Source organism: Sebastes umbrosus, chromosome 1 (genome assembly GCF_015220745.1).
Source record: "Sebastes umbrosus isolate fSebUmb1 chromosome 1, fSebUmb1.pri, whole genome shotgun sequence".
In the NCBI taxonomy this organism is placed as follows: Eukaryota; Metazoa; Chordata; class Actinopteri; order Perciformes; family Sebastidae; genus Sebastes; species Sebastes umbrosus.
The window spans coordinates 385219-402779 of NC_051269.1; the positions used below are offsets into that span (position 1 = coordinate 385219).

Genomic DNA, 17561 nt, shown 5'->3' on the forward strand with positions numbered 1-17561 from the left:
CCATTTAAAAATGCTTTTATGTTCCGGATTACAGGAATTTGTTTTTCATTCTTTTCTTTCTCTTATCTTTTCTTCACACATCCCCGAATTGCACTTTTTCTCGATCGCTTGGGCTAATTTTTTGAAAGTCTTAACTTTTTCTAAACTGTAAGTGCAATTGTCACAACTGTTTGATGGGGGCATCACAACTCTACTGCATGTCTGCAGAAGGTAGAAAGTCACCAAAAAGACTTCATTCATGCTTTGAAACTATTGCTTTAATACTAATGAGAGAGTTTGCTCTGGCTGGTGGGCGGTGCTTGGTATTTTCCAATTTATCTCAAAATGACAGCCTGATCACAAACTTTCTCATTTTACGAATAAACCGTGTACTACGAGATGATTCTGAAAACATTTGAGGAGAGAAATGGGCATTACAGTAACAGAATATTGATTCATATTTGATCAGCGCTGCCTAGTTTGACCGTTTGATCGGAGTTTGCGAGTGATTGACAGCCGGCTCTCATAGACGGCAAGGCTCCAGCTCGGCTCTGATTGGTTGTTTTCCTCCGGTCTGTGAAATCTTGCAGATGCCATTAGCAGTACTGGAAGGACACCGGAGGACACAGAGGCACGTTATTTTTTCAGATTACCTGTCACATGCATTACTGTCAGGATATAATGACCGTTTCAAAGTTATACGCTGCTTTGGAAATACTTTTTCACAAACAAAAAATCGGACAACAGACCAACACAGAATATAGCACAGCGGCACAACACATATAGATTCTGTACTAACAGATGAGACATGAGTTTAGTGGTGGTACACACATGGCATCAGCTACCACCATGTAACTACTATAGCAACTCAGTGTTTGTCCTGCATGGGCTCCACGTTCCACTACGACACCCCGGTGCTCAACAGAAGAGTAAATGAGCAGAAAATATCTCTGTTAGTATCCGTGCTCAGACTGTTTTTTTTTTTTATTAGTCCAACAAGTAGTGTTTCTGGACGCCGGTTTGATTGCTGTCATCCTGATCTGGAATAATCCAATCAGATGGTGAGGTTGTCTGTATCCAATAAAAACAAACATGGCAGATGTAGAGTCAGCAGAGGGGATACAGTCTGTACTTCATTAGCTTTTTCTGTGGAAGATGTCATCTTTTACAAATGTTCTGCCATCTGTTAGAAAATATCTTCATGTCTTCAGCAGCTGGACAGTTTTCTTTCAGATTTAATGCAAATTAATCACACATTTTTTTTATCTGTCTCAAACTGCATGTGATTATCATAAAGTGGGCATGTCTGTAAAGGGGAGACTCGTGGGTACCCATATAACCCATTCTAATTCACTGATCTGGTGGTCAGAGGTCAAGGGACCCCTTTGAAAATGGTCATGCCAGTTTATCCTCGCCAGAATATGTGTAAGTTTGGCCTCCTTCCTTGCAAGCTGCACTATGACATGGTAGTATCTTCACTCTAGCTTTAAAACTGAGCCGCTACAACCTAAGAATCACAAGTTACGTTAATGCGTTAAATAAATGAGCGGCATTAAAAGGCGTTAACAGGTTATTATGGCGTTAACTCTGACAGCCCCGATGTAAAGACATTGTGTTGTTGTTGGAGTCATACATATTTGACTCTAGCTGATGTTTGAATATCATGTAAGCTCAGAGCTAATGAAGCAGATCCAATCACACCCCCAACAAAGTGGATTTAATGTACCGGAAGTTGTCCGGGAAACATTCGTATTAACACAATTAACACAGTGAAAAACTCTTCCAGCCTCAGGTCTTTATTGGATAATTCAAACCATCACCATTCAGAAGGCAGCCCTAAAATGAAAGACATTTAATTAGACGTTTTGAATTGTATGTGGGAGGTTAAATAGTGGAAACTTCATGCGTTTGATGCAGCAGTGGGAAATGTGTTTCCTGGTCAGTAGGTAGTATCGGTAAAGTGTCGGTAATATTTTCCTTTTATATGACCAACCTTCAACTGGTTTCTGCCCACTCAGCACTGAATGTGACGGCTGCAGCCGGACAGCGCGCAGCAGAACATACAGTTTGACTCGCACACTGATTATTTTTTTTTGTGCAGACACATAAAACCTTCCTGACTCATATCTCAGCCTCCACAATGCACAACTTCCAAACACACACAGTCCATTACACTTCTACACACACACACACTGCCTTTATCCACTCGCCTGGAAGAATCCGAAGCTCTACTCTCCTCTCTGCAGCCTTCAGTGCCGCCATTAATCCTCAATTTTACCTTCAGTGTTGCGCCTGAAGTTCACGTCTCTCTTTCACTCGGACTCTAGGTTGTTTTCCATGTTAGCGGTCAGTCCTCCACTGTTGTCCAAACTGAAATATCTAAGCAATTATTGGATGGATTGTGATGAAATGTTGTTCAGACATTAATGATTCCCTCAGGATGAATTGTTATAACATTGGTGATCCTTTGACTTTTCATCTAGCGCAATCATCGGGTCAATTTTAAGGAGGAACAACCCGAGGGGTAAAAAAAAAATAACCAACAGATATCACCATGAAATTTCTCCAGTTGATTACTTACATTAAGCCAATTATTTTTTGTATTCCAAGTTTTCTGAAATTGGATGTTTAAATATGCAAATGAGGCGTTATCTTATCAAATTTGTGCTGATTTTCATGCATATGAATATGCACATCGGATAAAGCCAGGTTCAAAATTCTTGTTTCATGTTTTTGACATATGTCGAGTCAAAGATTTATACTGAGGGGATTTTGGATATCTCTTTTTATCACTCTATAAATCAGAAAATGCTGTCAACAGCCATAAAAAAATCTATTTTCACCATGTTTTTAGGAATAAAATGTTGTATAACTCAGGCTATGAATCCTTCAGGATATAGATAGAAATGAAAGTGGAAAGTTTGGTGGATGTAAGTGCTGCTGAAGTGGAGATTTCTGGCTCAGAGTCTGAGAAAAAACACATTTTGAGAAAACGGCCTTTAAAGATAAGTATTGTAAAATTCGATACAAGACACTACAGGTACAAAATGTTAAAGGTCCCTATTGTAAAAAGTAAGATTTTCATGTCTTTTATATTATAAAGCAGGTTTAAGTGCTATATAAATACTGTGAAAGTATCAAAGCGCTTAATATACAGAGAAATACACAAAGCCCGTATTCGGGAATTGTGTGTTTGAAACAAGCCGTTAGGATTTCTGTCCATTTGTGATGTCACAAATATAAAATATTAAGATCATTACACGGTTTTAAACGTAAAAATTCTAAATGTGTCCCAGTTTATTTCTGGTTGCAGTGTATGTGAATAACATCAGCTGACCCAAACTGTTGCCAAGCAACGCAATTCTGTTGCAATTCCGTTTAAATGCAATAAAACTGAGCATTTCAGGCAGAGGGTGAATACAGGCATATTCAGGCAGACAGTATGAGGAAAATAAAGTTGTTTTTTTTAACATTACAGCATGTAAACATGTTCTAGTAGAAACACAAAATACAAGTATGAACCTGAAAATGAGCATGATATGGGACCTTTAACTAATAGATATCACCATCAAACTTCCCCGGTTGATTACTTACATTAAGACAATTTGTTTTTGTATTTCAAGTTTTCTGAAATTTTATGTTTAAACATGCAAATGAGGAGTTATTTAATGCTGACTTTGGTGAATTTAAGAGAAATCTACAGACACAAATAGACAAAGTAGTAAAATAAACACTTAAATGTGTATTTGGGATGTTTTCTTTTTGAGGGTCGGAAAGAAGACATGTTATGGAATCAACATAGCCCAAAATCTCAAAATTGACCAGTGTACGAAGAACAATGTTTTTGCTTGGGGTATCTTGCCTTAAGATATATAAGACCAACAATGAATCGATGCAGCAGAACCAGTGATATCGTCTTGTTTCTATTCCATGCATACTTCTTCCTTGTCTAAACCTGGGGTCTACAATGCACCTCTCCATCTGAGTGCTGTGTGGTAGATTATGGTGTGTTGTGCTAGTAGCAGCTAATGTATCCTGGAGCCTGTAGCCAGCAGCAGAGATGAGCAGCGGGCTACAGAGGTCTGATCACTTCTCTCTAACTCCACACCTCCACATTTTTTTAACTTTTCAAACTTGTAGTCTTCAGACCCGACCGACGCTGACTCAAGTGACATCACTTGGGGACAGTTATCAGACTTCACCATAGACTGTATAAGAAGTGGACGTGATCACCATGACGTCACCCACTGGTTTGTGGACTGCTGTTTTGAAACCTCGAGTTCAGCATTTTGGCCGTAGCCATCTTGGTTTTTGGCCGTCGCCATGTTGGTTCTTTGCAACCAGAAGTGACACGAGAGGGCGGAGTTAAGTACAACTGAACGCTGAATAAGACAATTTCCTGCGACCAAAAAGGTTACAATGACTTTGATGAAGTGAAAACACACTGTGAAAGGGTTAAAGTTGTAAGATGAAAACACGGACAACTCCCAGATTGGACAACACTGTGGCAGCGACCTGTCAATCACAAGGTAACCCCGCCCTAAAGCATCCCCTATCTGACTCTAAATGGGACCATAATTTACTAAATGAACATCATGCTGTATTGAAGAAGACTTTAAACTAGTGATTGAGACCATAAACTCATGTTTACAAAGTTTACTGAGGTAATAAATCAAGTGAGAAGTAGACTCATTTTCTCATAGGCGTCTATACAACCAGACTGCTTTTTGCAACCAGAGGAGTCGCCCCCTGCTGGCTATAAGATAGAATAGAAGTTTAAGGGCACTTCCTCACTGGCTTCACTTTTCAGACCGGAGGTTCCCCACTGAACTTCACACAGCTCCTTCTGGAGACACTAAAGGCTTTACACTACTTTTAACACATGCCGTAGAACTCCCCAACACCTGTAGAATCTCCGGAGTTCAGTTTTAATTCATGACTGTATACCTGCAAAACTAATGATATTACCATCAGCCTCAGTGAGCAAATGTTAACATGTTAACACGCCAAACTAAGATGCATAACATTTTGCTCAAAGCACCGCTGTGCCTCAGTACAGCTTCACACAGCAGATAGCATGGATGTAGTTTTGTTGACCAAAACAAGTTCAGAGAGAAAAGAAGTCATTAGTGTTTCTCTCTCATCAGTTGGCTTTTGTTTGCTCATTTTCTTTTTTGATGCAGTAAAAACTATACTATCATTCACTCTGTGCTTTAGTTTTAAAAACAATCAATCAATACAATCAATTAACTGTCATTTATCGAGCAAAACATGTCAAACATTTGCTGGTTAGAGCTGCTCAAATATGAGGATTCATAGCTTCTCTGTTGTCATTTAGTCTCACAGTGTAACAGTGAAATAGTCATGAAATTTAAACTGTTTGATTTCCCTTTTTTTTCGTGACACTCAGCACGACTTTCAACAACGTAATTTTCGTGCGTTTTTCTACAAATGTCCTGCAACACGTGATGCATGTGTCAATTTCCATTCCAATCTTTTCAAAATAAAACTACTTAGCTGGTTTAGTAAAATATCGACTTGGTTAGGCTTAGGTAACAAAGTACTTAGTTAGCTTTAGGAAAAGACGGTGGTTCGGGTTAAAATAACTCTGGAGGTGCTGTAACTTAAGTACGGAAGTTACATGACAAATAAATCAACTTTTACTTGTGGTTTCACACGGGACACGAACACCAGTCTCCTGGCGAGAGTCTGGTGTTTTTTTGACCATCACGAAAAAAAAAAGTCAATACATTAAATTTCATGACTATTTCACGAACTGCTGTGCGACTGCGCTGGAACTGAATATATTTGAGTTGTGGACTGTGATGTCACCTTTGACTATAAAACTATTTTGAAAGATAATTGTCGAATGAATGGATAATGCAGGCGTTAGTTGCAGCACTCATTTTGTATTTTCTCTCTATTAATCCTGGTGTGATTCCTTCATTAAAACACTTCTCTCCTTCGTATCGTGATAATCCCCCCGTCATCTGTCCCTCTCTGTTGATGTTTGCCCTTCTTTCCTTCACAAGCTGCCACACTTATTTATTTTTGGCTTCCCTCGGCTCGCCTGAGACCAGACACATTTTCCTCTCCACGCTGGTATTTCAGGATTCAAACGATCGCTGGCTCCCTGAGCGCCCGCACCAATCTCCTCACCCCTGTCCTCCTCTGGACCCTCCTACTCTCCAACCATCAGGACCCAGTTTTTGGCTCAAACATGTTCAGCCTGCAGGGCGAGCACACACACATTAATACTGACCTCTCTTGCTATGTCTCTGCTGCATGTGACAGATTGTGTTGTGATATTTATTTTATCCCTGCACTCGACAGTCTTTCTCAACTCAGCTGTGACTGCTCTTAGTCTTCTCTCTCTCTCTCTCTGTCTGTCTGTCTCAAGGTTATATTTATATTGCCTGCAATGAGAACATTGCTGCTGCTGCACAGTGTCATACCTATCTGTTTATACCCAATATTTCAGTTTCTGTAAGGGCTGGACCAAATGTCATTTTTTTTAACATTTGGAGCTTCTAATGAGGTTTTCAAATGAAGCTTTGAATATCATCGTCTATTGTATTTTATGTCTTTATCCCCCTCGAAAAAAATCCTCAATTTGAATAAAGTGATTCATCAGAATCTTTAGTGAATATAACTCGTCAGTGCGTGCCTCCCTTTTGTGTGCGGCAAGCGGGACAGCAAACTTTTTTTTGACCACAGTAAAAAGGTTGTTTTTGAAAGGCTAAACGCCAACAAATGTGGATTGAAGCAGAACATTTTGTTAGGTAAAAAGATTTCATCTCAATTTCATCTATCTTTTGTCATAAAATTTTTACTTTTGGACTTTACAACGCACTGGAGTTATTGGAAATGTTTGGATCACATGAGTCACAAACAAACCTACGCATCCACCACTGGAATCTAATTCTACAAATACCGTAGTATAATACTTTTCACTACCAAGTCTGTTTGTAACCGGAAATATCATGTGAACTTTTAGCAGCGGCACTCATAATGAATATAGGGAAACACTGATGATCGTAGCGTGATCTTTATCAGCAAATGTGCAAAAATACCGTGTTTAAACAGAATCAATACACATGCAAAAAACATTAAAAAAGCCTAATTTATGAATATGTATTTTTGTAATTAATGAAATGTTAAAGTAATAGTTTTGAAGATGTTTTGAAGTGGGGGTTGTATGTGGTACTTACCCATAGTCAGTGTATTACCTACAGTAGATGACGGTCGGCACGCCCCCAGTTTGTAGAAACTGTACTTAAATGTACATGTAATTGTGTACGTAATTAAAGCGCTTTGAGTGGTGAGACTAGAAAAGCGCTTTATAAATGCAAGTCCATTTACCATGTACCATTTACTGCTGTGGATGGGGGCAGCAGCAAAACATATTTTAAACATCTAAAAGAAAGGCCCATCTAAAAAAATCAATATACGTCTAAGTGTACGCTATATTTAGAATCTAGCTAAACTATCCCTTTAACTGTGCTCCTCAAGTTTAACTCATTGTTCAGTTAATGGTCGTTTTGAGTCTCTTTGAGGTTGTTTTGTGGTTGTTTTGGGTCACTCTCTCTGTGGTCGTTTTGAGTCTCTTTGTGGTCATTTTGAGTCTCTTTGAGGTCATTTTGCTTCTTTGTGGCCGTTTTGGGTAACTCTCATTGTGGTTGTTTTGAGTCTCTTTGAAGTCATTATGAGTCTTTGTGGTCGTTTTGAATCTATTTGTGGTTATATTGCATCTCTTTGGTCGTTTTGAGTCTCTTTGAAGTCATTATGAGTCTTTGTGGTCGTTTTGAATCTATTTGTGGTTGTATTGCATCTCTTTGGTCGTTTTGAGTCTCTTTGACATTGTTTTGAGTCTTTGTGGCCATTTTGAGTCTCATTGAGGTCGTCTTGAGTCTTTGCTGTCATTTTGCTTTTCGTTGTGATTTTTTTGCATCTCTGAAGTTTTTTAAGTCTCTCTGTGGTGGTTTTGAGTCTCTTTGAGGTGGTTTTGAGTCTCTTCTAGGTCGTTTTGAGTCTGTTTGAGGTGGTTTTGAGTCTCTTTGTGGTGGTTTTGAGTCTCTTTGAGGTGGTTCTGAGTCTCTTTGTGGTGGTTTTGAGTCTCTTCTAGGTCGTTTTGAGTCTCTTTGAGGTGGTTTTGAGTCTCTTTGTGGTGGTTTTGAGTCTCTTCTAGGTCGTTTTAAGTCTCTTTGAGGTGGTTTTGAGTCTCTGTGATCATTTTGCATTTCTATGTGGTTGTTTTGCACCTCTTTTGTTCATTTTGTGTTTTTGCGGTCGTTTTGCACTGTTTTGGTAGTTTTGAGTCTTTGTAATTGTTTTGCGTCTCTTTGTGGTCATTTTGAGTGTCTTTTGGTCGTTTTACATCTGTTTGTGGTCATTCTGTAATCCATCAATGCAGTCACAGTGTCCAGATGACAGTTCTGCCTGGAAATGTTACTCACTTGATATTTCTGCACTCTGTGTGTGTTGGTTTGTGTACACACTGATGAAACAGCCTGCTTAAGTGAACAGCACTTCCTGGAACTTTCATCTCCGCCGGTCATAAAATCAGTTCAGAGATCTTGGTTGTTCAGATTTTCCATCAGTCTCTCAGTTTCTTGTTTCATCTTCATCCTTTGCTCTCATCTTTTCTGTCTCTTGTTTTTGTTTTCGTCCTTCACTCTCTCATCATTTCTGTCTCTTGTTTTGTCTCCATCTTTCGGTTCATCACGCTCCACCTCCCCAACAGTGTGGGTGAGACGGGCCGGTGGTGCACCCGACCCAGCTTGGCCGGGATGAAAATGGGTTCCATGGGTATGACTTGAGCATTTTTTTTATGCTAAATGCAGTACCTGTGAGGGTTTCTGGAGATATTTGTCATTGTTTTGTGGTGTTAACTGATTTCCAATAATAAATATATACATCCATTTGCATAAAGCAGCATATTTGAGTATTAAATACTTGACAAAAGATCCCTTTAAGATACATTTATATAAATGTACGATTAATTTGCGATTAATGGTGATTAACTATGGACAATCATGCGATCAATTGGGATTAAATATTTTAATCCATCGACAGCCCTACATATTACATTTATTTTAACAAGATTTGATGACTATATTTCCAACATATAACAAGTCGTACAGGATCTCTTGGACACATTTCAGATACACAGCATGAGTCTACTGTACTGGGTGACATCAGGTGATCATTAACACGTGTGATGCTGTGAATCTGATGTCCTCGGTGTAGCAGGGTGACGGAGCTGTCTGGAGGAGGTGGGCAGCGATCAGACAGGATGTGGGAGGGACAGGCTGATTACAAAATAAAATACAGTGCATTGCTTTCAAATGTGGCAGAAAGAAAGAGAGAACCAGTGGAGGAGAAGGTGTCAGTGTGCTAATGCATAAGGGAAGGAGGAGGCAGCCGAATGGGGTGGAAGTAAGTGAATCTGAAGACTGACCAGGACTCAAACACTCACCATGTTTGTTGGTATTTTGGACTCTAAAATCTCCATAAATGGACTGTAAAAGTTTACCACATTCAGAACAAAGTCAGCACATTATCTTCCGCATTATTTGTTTGGTCTATAAAATCGGAGCACAAGATTATGTCTTCAGATTGTTTGTTTTGTCCGTCCAACAGTCCAAAAGTCCAACTTATTCTGTTTATTATCTCATAGACGAAGGAAACTCTGCTGCAAATCTTCACATTTGATAAGCTGGAACCAATTTATATTTGCATAAAACAATAATTTATCATCAAAATAATTGCTGATTAATGTTAAACTTTCCAGTTTATGGATCTTACTTTTTAAAAAATGTAACCTTTATTTTTCCAGGATATTCCCATTGAGATTTAAAATCTGTTGTACAAGGTCCTCCAGGCCAAGACAGCAGCATAAAAGTTTCATAAAAAAGCACAAATAACAGACTAAACACAAAACAGCAAAAGGTTTAAAACAATGTAAGAAATTTCACATAAAATAAATAAGTAAAAGAGGTTGTTTTGAGTCTCTTTGATGTCATTTTGTGTCTCTTTGATGTCATTTTGTGTCTCTTTGAGGTCGTTTTGTGTCTCTTTGAGGTTATTTTGTGTCTCTTTGTGGTCATTTTGTGACTCTTTGAGGTCATTTTGTGTCTCCTTGAGGTCATTTTGTGTCTCTTTGAGGTCGTTTTGCATTTCTTTGAGATCATTTTAAGCCTTTTTGGTGGTCATTTTGAGTCACTATGAGGTTGTTTTGAGTCTTTGTGGTCATTTTGAATCTATTTGTGGTCATTTTGAGTCACTTTGAGGTTGTTTTGAGTCTTTGTGGTCATTTTGAGTCTATTTGTGGTCATTTTATGTCTCTTTAAGGTTGTTTTGCATTTCTTTGAGGTCGTTTTGAGTCTATTTGTGGTCATTTTGTGTCTCTTTGAGGTTGTTTTGAGTCTTTGTCGTAATTTTTCATCCCTTTATAGTCGTTTTATGTATTTTTTGGTCGTTTTGCGTCTCATTGTGCCCTTTGTCGTCTATTTTCTTGTACTTTACAGTTTACCACATTCAGAACAAAGTCAGCACATTATCTTCCGCATTATTTGTTTGGTCTATAAAATCGGAGCACAAGATTATGTCTTCAGATTGTTTGTTTTGTCCGTCCAACAGTCCAAAAGTCCAACTTATTCTGTTTATTATCTCATAGACGAAGGAAACTCTGCTGCAAATCTTCACATTTGATAAGCTGGAACCAATTTATATTTGCATAAAACAATAATTTATCATCAAAATAATTGCTGATTAATGTTAAACTTTCCAGTTTATGGATCTTACTTTTTAAAAAATGTAACCTTTATTTTTCCAGGATATTCCCATTGAGATTTAAAATCTGTTGTACAAGGTCCTCCAGGCCAAGACAGCAGCATAAAAGTTTCATAAAAAAGCACAAATAACAGACTAAACACAAAACAGCAAAAGGTTTAAAACAATGTAAGAAATTTCACATAAAATAAATAAGTAAAAGAGGTTGTTTTGAGTCTCTTTGAGGTCGTTTTGTGTCTCTTTGAGGTTATTTTGTGTCTCTTTGTGGTCATTTTGTGACTCTTTGAGGTCATTTTGTGTCTCCTTGAGGTCATTTTGTGTCTCTTTGAGGTCGTTTTGAATTTCTTTGAGATCATTTTAAGCATTTTTGGTGGTCATTTTGAGTCACTATGAGGTCGTTTTGAGTCTTTGTGGTCATTTTGAGTCTATTTGTGGTCATTTTATGTCTCTTTAAGGTTGTTTTGCATTTCTTTGAGGTCGTTTTGAGTCTATTTGTGGTCATTTTGTGTCTCTTTGAGGTTGTTTTGAGTCTTTGTCGTAATTTTTCATCCCTTTATAGTCGTTTTATGTATTTTTTGGTCGTTTTGCGTCTCATTGTGCCCTTTGTCGTCTATTTTCTTGTACTTTACAGTTTACCACATTCAGAACAAAGTCAGCACATTATCTTCCGCATTATTTGTTTGGTCTATAAAATCAGAGCACAAGATTATGTCTTCAGATTGTTTGTTTTGTCCGTCCAACAGTCCAAAAGTCCAACTTATTCTGTTTATTATCTCATAGACGAAGGAAACTCTGCTGCAGATCTTCACATTTGACAAGCTGGAACCAATTTATATTTGCATAAAACAATAATTTATCATCAAAATAATTGCTGATTAATGTTAAACTTTCCAGTTTATGGATCTTACTTTTTAAAAAATGTAACCTTTATTTTTCCAGGATATTCCCATTGAGATTTAAAATCTGTTGTACAAGGTCCTCCAGGCCAAGACAGCAGTATAAAAGTTTCATAAAAAAGCACAAATAACAGACTAAACATAAAACAGCAAAAGGTTTAAAACAATGTAAGAAATTTCACATAAAATAAATAAGTAAAAGAGGTTGTTTTGAGTCTCTTTGATGTCATTTTGTGTCCCTTTAAGGTAATTTTGTGTCTCTTTGAGGTTATTTTGTGTCTCTTTGAGGTCGTTTTTTGTCTCTTTGAGGTTATTTTGTGTCTCTTTGAGGTTATTTTGTGTCTCTTTGTGGTCATTTTGTGACTCTTTGAGGTCATTTTGTGTCTCCTTGAGGTCATTTTGTGTCTCTTTGAGGTCATTTTGCATTTCTTTGAGATCATTTTAAGCCTTTTTGGTGGTCATTTTGAGTCACTATGAGGTCATTTTGAGTCTTTGTGGTCATTTTGAATCTATTTGTGGTCATTTTGAGTCACTTTGAGGTTGTTTTGAGTCTTTGTGGTCATTTTGAGTCTATTTGTGGTCATTTTATGTCTCTTTAAGGTTGTTTTGCATTTCTTTGAGGTCGTTTTGAGTCTATTTGTGGTCATTTTGTGTCTCTTTGAGGTCGTTTTGAGTCTATTTGTGGTCATTTTGTGTCTCTTTGAGGTTGTTTTGAGTCTTTGTCGTAATTTTTCATCCCTTTATAGTCGTTTTATGTATTTTTTGGTCGTTTTGCGTCTCATTGTGCCCTTTGTCGTCTATTTTCTTGTAGTTGGGCGAATTTAATTAGCCAGAACAAGATGATCCATTTCCAGAGATTAACAGTAAATGTTGTTAAATTAATCTTTAAAAGCAAAAGCTACTAAAAAAAAACACCTTTATAAAGTTTCATCTTCAGTTGTTGCTGTCAGAGGTGCTGATGTTGAAATCCCAGTAGAAAAGAGGAGTGAAGGATCAAACAGCACAGATTGGTTTCCAGATTGGAGTAGTGTCTCTGACAGCAGATAATTTCTTCATCAATAACATCCAGTCAAACTGCTGGAGATGCTAAATGATTACCTGCTCACACGCAGTCAGGTGGTCCTGTTAAAGGCGTCCATGTGAGATGAAGATTGACTCCACGTGTCAAAGGTCAAAGCTGTTGAGAGACTTTAAATGAACAATCAAGATGGTGTGAACTCAGAAGGAGTGAAAGCAGAACGTGGGGAAGGACATGAGGGATTAACGGAGCTGAGGAGAGAGGAGGAGGAAAGGAATTAGAATTGATGAATGAATTGGAGCGAAACGGTCGAACACAGAAGCCGCTGCTAATGACATGACGGCAAGACAATGACCTCCTGCCGAGGTGGTGGTGATGCCAGAGGAGAGGAGGACAAAGAGGACCGGAGAGAGAAGACAAAGAAGTTTTCCCACTGCCACAGTGTTACACCTGAACTTCATAAAGACAGTTAAATATCTCCCTCTTCGGAAGTCCTCTGCACCTGGCAGTCACCTGTCAGTGGTCTTAATGTTATGGCTGATCAGTGTATGTATATATATATTTACTGGAAAAAGAAAGTTCGGAAACTTGTGTTTGGTGGATTATTTCTCTGTTGTTACAATGCTAATGGTCATTGTATTTTACATCGTTGGAAAGTCTGTTTATTTACCTTCACAATGTTGTCCAACTTGTAGGGATCATGCATTTGTGGGATGAGCAGCACAGCTGATTATGTGGGTAGCGCCCAAGACAAACTTGCCAAAATGCTCCCTCAATGGTAAACAGTGTATTCTCCTGTTGGTATTGACTCTTGTTTTGAGTTGTTTGGTGGATTGGATGATTGAACTCTCTATCAGTAACAAGGAACAAACATGACATATTGGCTATTTTACACTTTATTCATTGAATCCACCGTCAGGAGCCTCAGTAGCGGTGGAAGATCCATACGCAGCCACAACAGCCTGGCACCTCCTCCTCATGCTGGTCACCAACCTGGTCACACGTTGCTGTGGGATGGCGTTCCATTCCTCAACCAGGATTTGTTGCAGGTCAGCCAGCGTGGTTGTGTTGGTCACTCTAACATGAACAGCACGTCCAAGCTGATCCTACAAGTGTTGAATTGGGTTGAGGTCTGGACTCTTGGCAGGCCGTTCCATTCTCTCTACTCCCACATTGTGGAGGTAGTCTGTGATAACCCTGGCTCTGTGGGGGCGAGCGTTGTTTCTTGGAGGATGAAGTTAGGTCCCAGATTGTGGAGATATGGGATCGCCACTGGCTGCAGAATCTCATCCCGATATCTCCCTGCATTGAGATGGCCTTCAATGATGACAAACCTTGTTTTGCCAGTGAGGGAGATGCCGCCCCACACCATGACACGGCCCCCACCAAAAGCTGTTACTCCATCGGTGCAACAATCAATATAGCGTTCTCCGTGTCATCTCCATACTTTGACCCTGCCATCCAACTTTCGCAGAAAGAACCTGGACTCATCACTGAACATGACATTCCCCCACATGTTCAGGTTCCATTGTCTGTGTTGTCGACACCAGCACAAACGGGCCTGACGGTGATGGGCAGTCATTGCAGGCTTCCTTGTAGCCTTATTAGAATACACTGTTTACCATTGGCAGAGCATTTTGGCAAATTTTTCTTGGGCACTACCCACATAATCAGCTGTGCTGCTCATCCCACAAATGCATGATCCTTACAAGTTGGACATCATTGCGAAGGTAACTAAACAGGCTTTCCAACGATGTGAAATACAATGACCATTAGCATTGTAACAACAGAGAAATAATCCACCAAACACAAGTTTCCGAACTTTTTTTCCCCAGATTATTTATATATATATACATATATATATATATATACACTGTATACCAAATCATTATTTTATGTTCTCTGAAAAAAACACAAAGCAAAATATCTTTAAGATAAAGATAAATATGATATTATTATTTTCCAGCAGTTCTTAATGAAAGTGTGATCGTCTCACCTGTGATTTAAATGTAACAAGGCTCTTTTCTTTCTTTTGTAATGTTCCAGCTCTGCAGCAGTTTGACAGCCAGGGTACTGTGGGTAGTGAGAAGTGTCAGAGAAGGAGAAAGGAGAGGGGGTGCTTTATATGGAGGAGGAATAAAGGTGAGGAGGAAGAGGAGGAGGAGGAGGAGGAGGGGGGCCAGATACAGGTGTTGATAGGCTGGAGGGAGCATGCTGTGTGGATAAAACAGAGACAGGAGAGACAGGAGGACGGTAAGTAGAACTGTGTGGGATTGGGGAGGAAAAAAACAGGAATTTGTGGTAGGAGAAGAGTTGGATTGTGACGGGAGAAAAGCAGAGAAGAAGAACAGATCTAAAGCTCTCCTCAGACCTGAACCTGTTCACGTTAATCTGATGCTAATTAAACACGTTAGTCTCTGAGATCACGGTCATTAATGTATTCATGTGCTAATCTCTTCAGCAAACATATTATTACGCCCAACTCATCAAACACCGAAGCTTCAGTGGCCCTAGACTATGATGCTATAGGGACCCCTCTAGCGTCAGTTTTGGACATTTATATATATATCTATACTGGAAAAACAAAGTTCGGAAACTTGTGTTTGGTGGATTATTTCTCTGTTATTACAATGCTAATGGTCATTGTATTTTACATGGTTGGAAAACCTGTTTATTTACCTTCGCAATGATGTCCAACTTGTAAGGATCATGAATTTGTGGGATGAGCAGCACAACTGATTATGTGGGGAGCGCCCAAGAAAAATCTGCCAAAATGCTCTGCCAATGGTAAACAGTGTATTCTCATAAGGCTACCAGGAAGCGTGCAATGACTGCCCTTCACTGTCAGGCCCGTTGGCGCTGGTGTCGACAACACAGACAATGGAACCTGAACATGTGGGGGAATGTCATGTTCAGTGATGAGTTCTGTCTGCCAAAGTTGGATGACAGGGTCAAAGTATGGAGACGACGTGGAGAACGCTATGCTGATTGTTGAACCGATGGAGTAACAGCTTTTGGTGGGGGCAGTGTCATGGTGTGGGGGGGCCGGCATCTTCCTCACTGGTAAAACAAGGCTCGTCATCATTGAAGGCCATCTCAATGCAGTGAGATATCGGGATGAGATTCTGAAGCCAGTGGCGATCCCATATCTCCACAATCTGGGACCTAACTTCATCCTCCAAGATGACAACGCTCGCCCCCACAGAGCCAGGGTTATCACAGACTACCTCCACAATGTGGGAGTAGAGAGAATGGAACGGCCTGCCAAGAGTCCACACCTCAACCCAATTCAACACTTGTAGGATCAGCTTGGGCGTGCTGTACGTGTTAGAGTGACCAACACAACCTCGTTGGCTGACCTGCAACCAATCCTGGTTGAGGAATGGAACGCCATCCCACAGCAACGTGTGACCAGGTTGGTGACCAGCATGAGGAGGAGGTGCCAGGCTGTTGTGGCTGCGTATGGATCTTTCACCGCTACTGAGGCTCCTGACGGTGTATTAAATGAATAAAGTGTAAAATAGCCAATATGTCTTGTTTGTTCCTTGTTACTGATAGAGAGTTCAATCATCTAATCTACTAAACAACTCAAAACAAGAGTCAGTACCAACAGGAGAATACACTGTTTACCATTGACGGAGTATTTTGGCAAATTTTTCTTGGGCGCTCCCCACATAATCAGCTGTGCTGCTCATCCCACAAATGCATGATCCTTACAAGTTGGACATCATTGCGAAGGTAAATAAACAGGCTTTCCAACCATGTAAAATACAATGACCATTAGCATTGTAACAACAGAGAAATAATCGACCAAACACAAGTTTACTAACTTTGTTTTTCCAGTTTATATATATATAGATATATACTGTATATACATAGATATCTATATATATATTTATATATATATAGATATATATACAAACAGGCACAGTGTGCATTAGGTCAGGGGGCTCACTGAACCCCCTAGAAATGCATCTATATATTTTTTATAATAACGTTGCGTTCTGTTAGGAGGGTGTTATATGTAGCTTCACACATCCCAATACATTACACCTCTCTGCCTTGTACACAGTATATTCCCTTTAGATTTTTTTCTGTGAACCCCCAACCTATACCTATATACAGTATACAGTATATATATACTGTATATATATATATATATATATATAGATGGGGGGGTGGCACAGTAGGGGTGTAGGAGAGAGGGAGGAGGGGTTGTGGTGTTGAAAGTGGAGAGAGGTTGTGAAGTGAAAACATAAAGTGAACAGATGGGATGAAAAGTGAAGAAAAGGCTGTGAGAGTGAGAGAGCGGGTGTGATGATGATGATGATGATGATGATGATGACGTCCTCCACAAACGTGTTTCCCTTGACACCTGTGATGTTAACTGAGACATCCCATGATGCACTGGGGCTAAAGATGCCAACAGGAAAGTCAGTCATTGTGTACATCCCAAGTCATAGTTATAGGGGGCTGCTGTGGCTCAGAGGGTAGAGCAGGTCGGTGGTTCAATCCCTTTGCTCTGGTCACATGTCCATGTGTCCTTGAGCAAGACCCTCAACCCCAAATTGCTCCTGAAGGCTGAGCCATTGGTGTGTGAATGAGTGTTTAGATCCTGACAGGCAAAGTTGGCACCTTGCATGGCAGCCTCTACCATCAGTGTGTGAATGTGTGTGTGAATGGGTGAATGCTGACATGTAGTGTAAAGAGCTTTGAATGGTCAGAAGACTGGAGAAGTGCTGTAGAAATGCAAGTCCATTTACCATTTAAGTCTCGTTTCCCTCACTTGCGTCTTTTCCTTGCATCTTAGTCCCTCCCACCAGGGAAGCATGGAGAGACGCAAGGAAACCATGCAAGGAGAGAGGAAACGAAGA

General features: G+C 39.6%; 1 protein-coding gene across 1 annotated transcript in view; it reads left to right on the forward strand.

The window, feature by feature from the left end:
* Positions 1–17561, forward strand: part of LOC119498058 (E3 ubiquitin-protein ligase RNF123) — a 222629-nt gene that overhangs the window by 194205 nt on the left and 10863 nt on the right.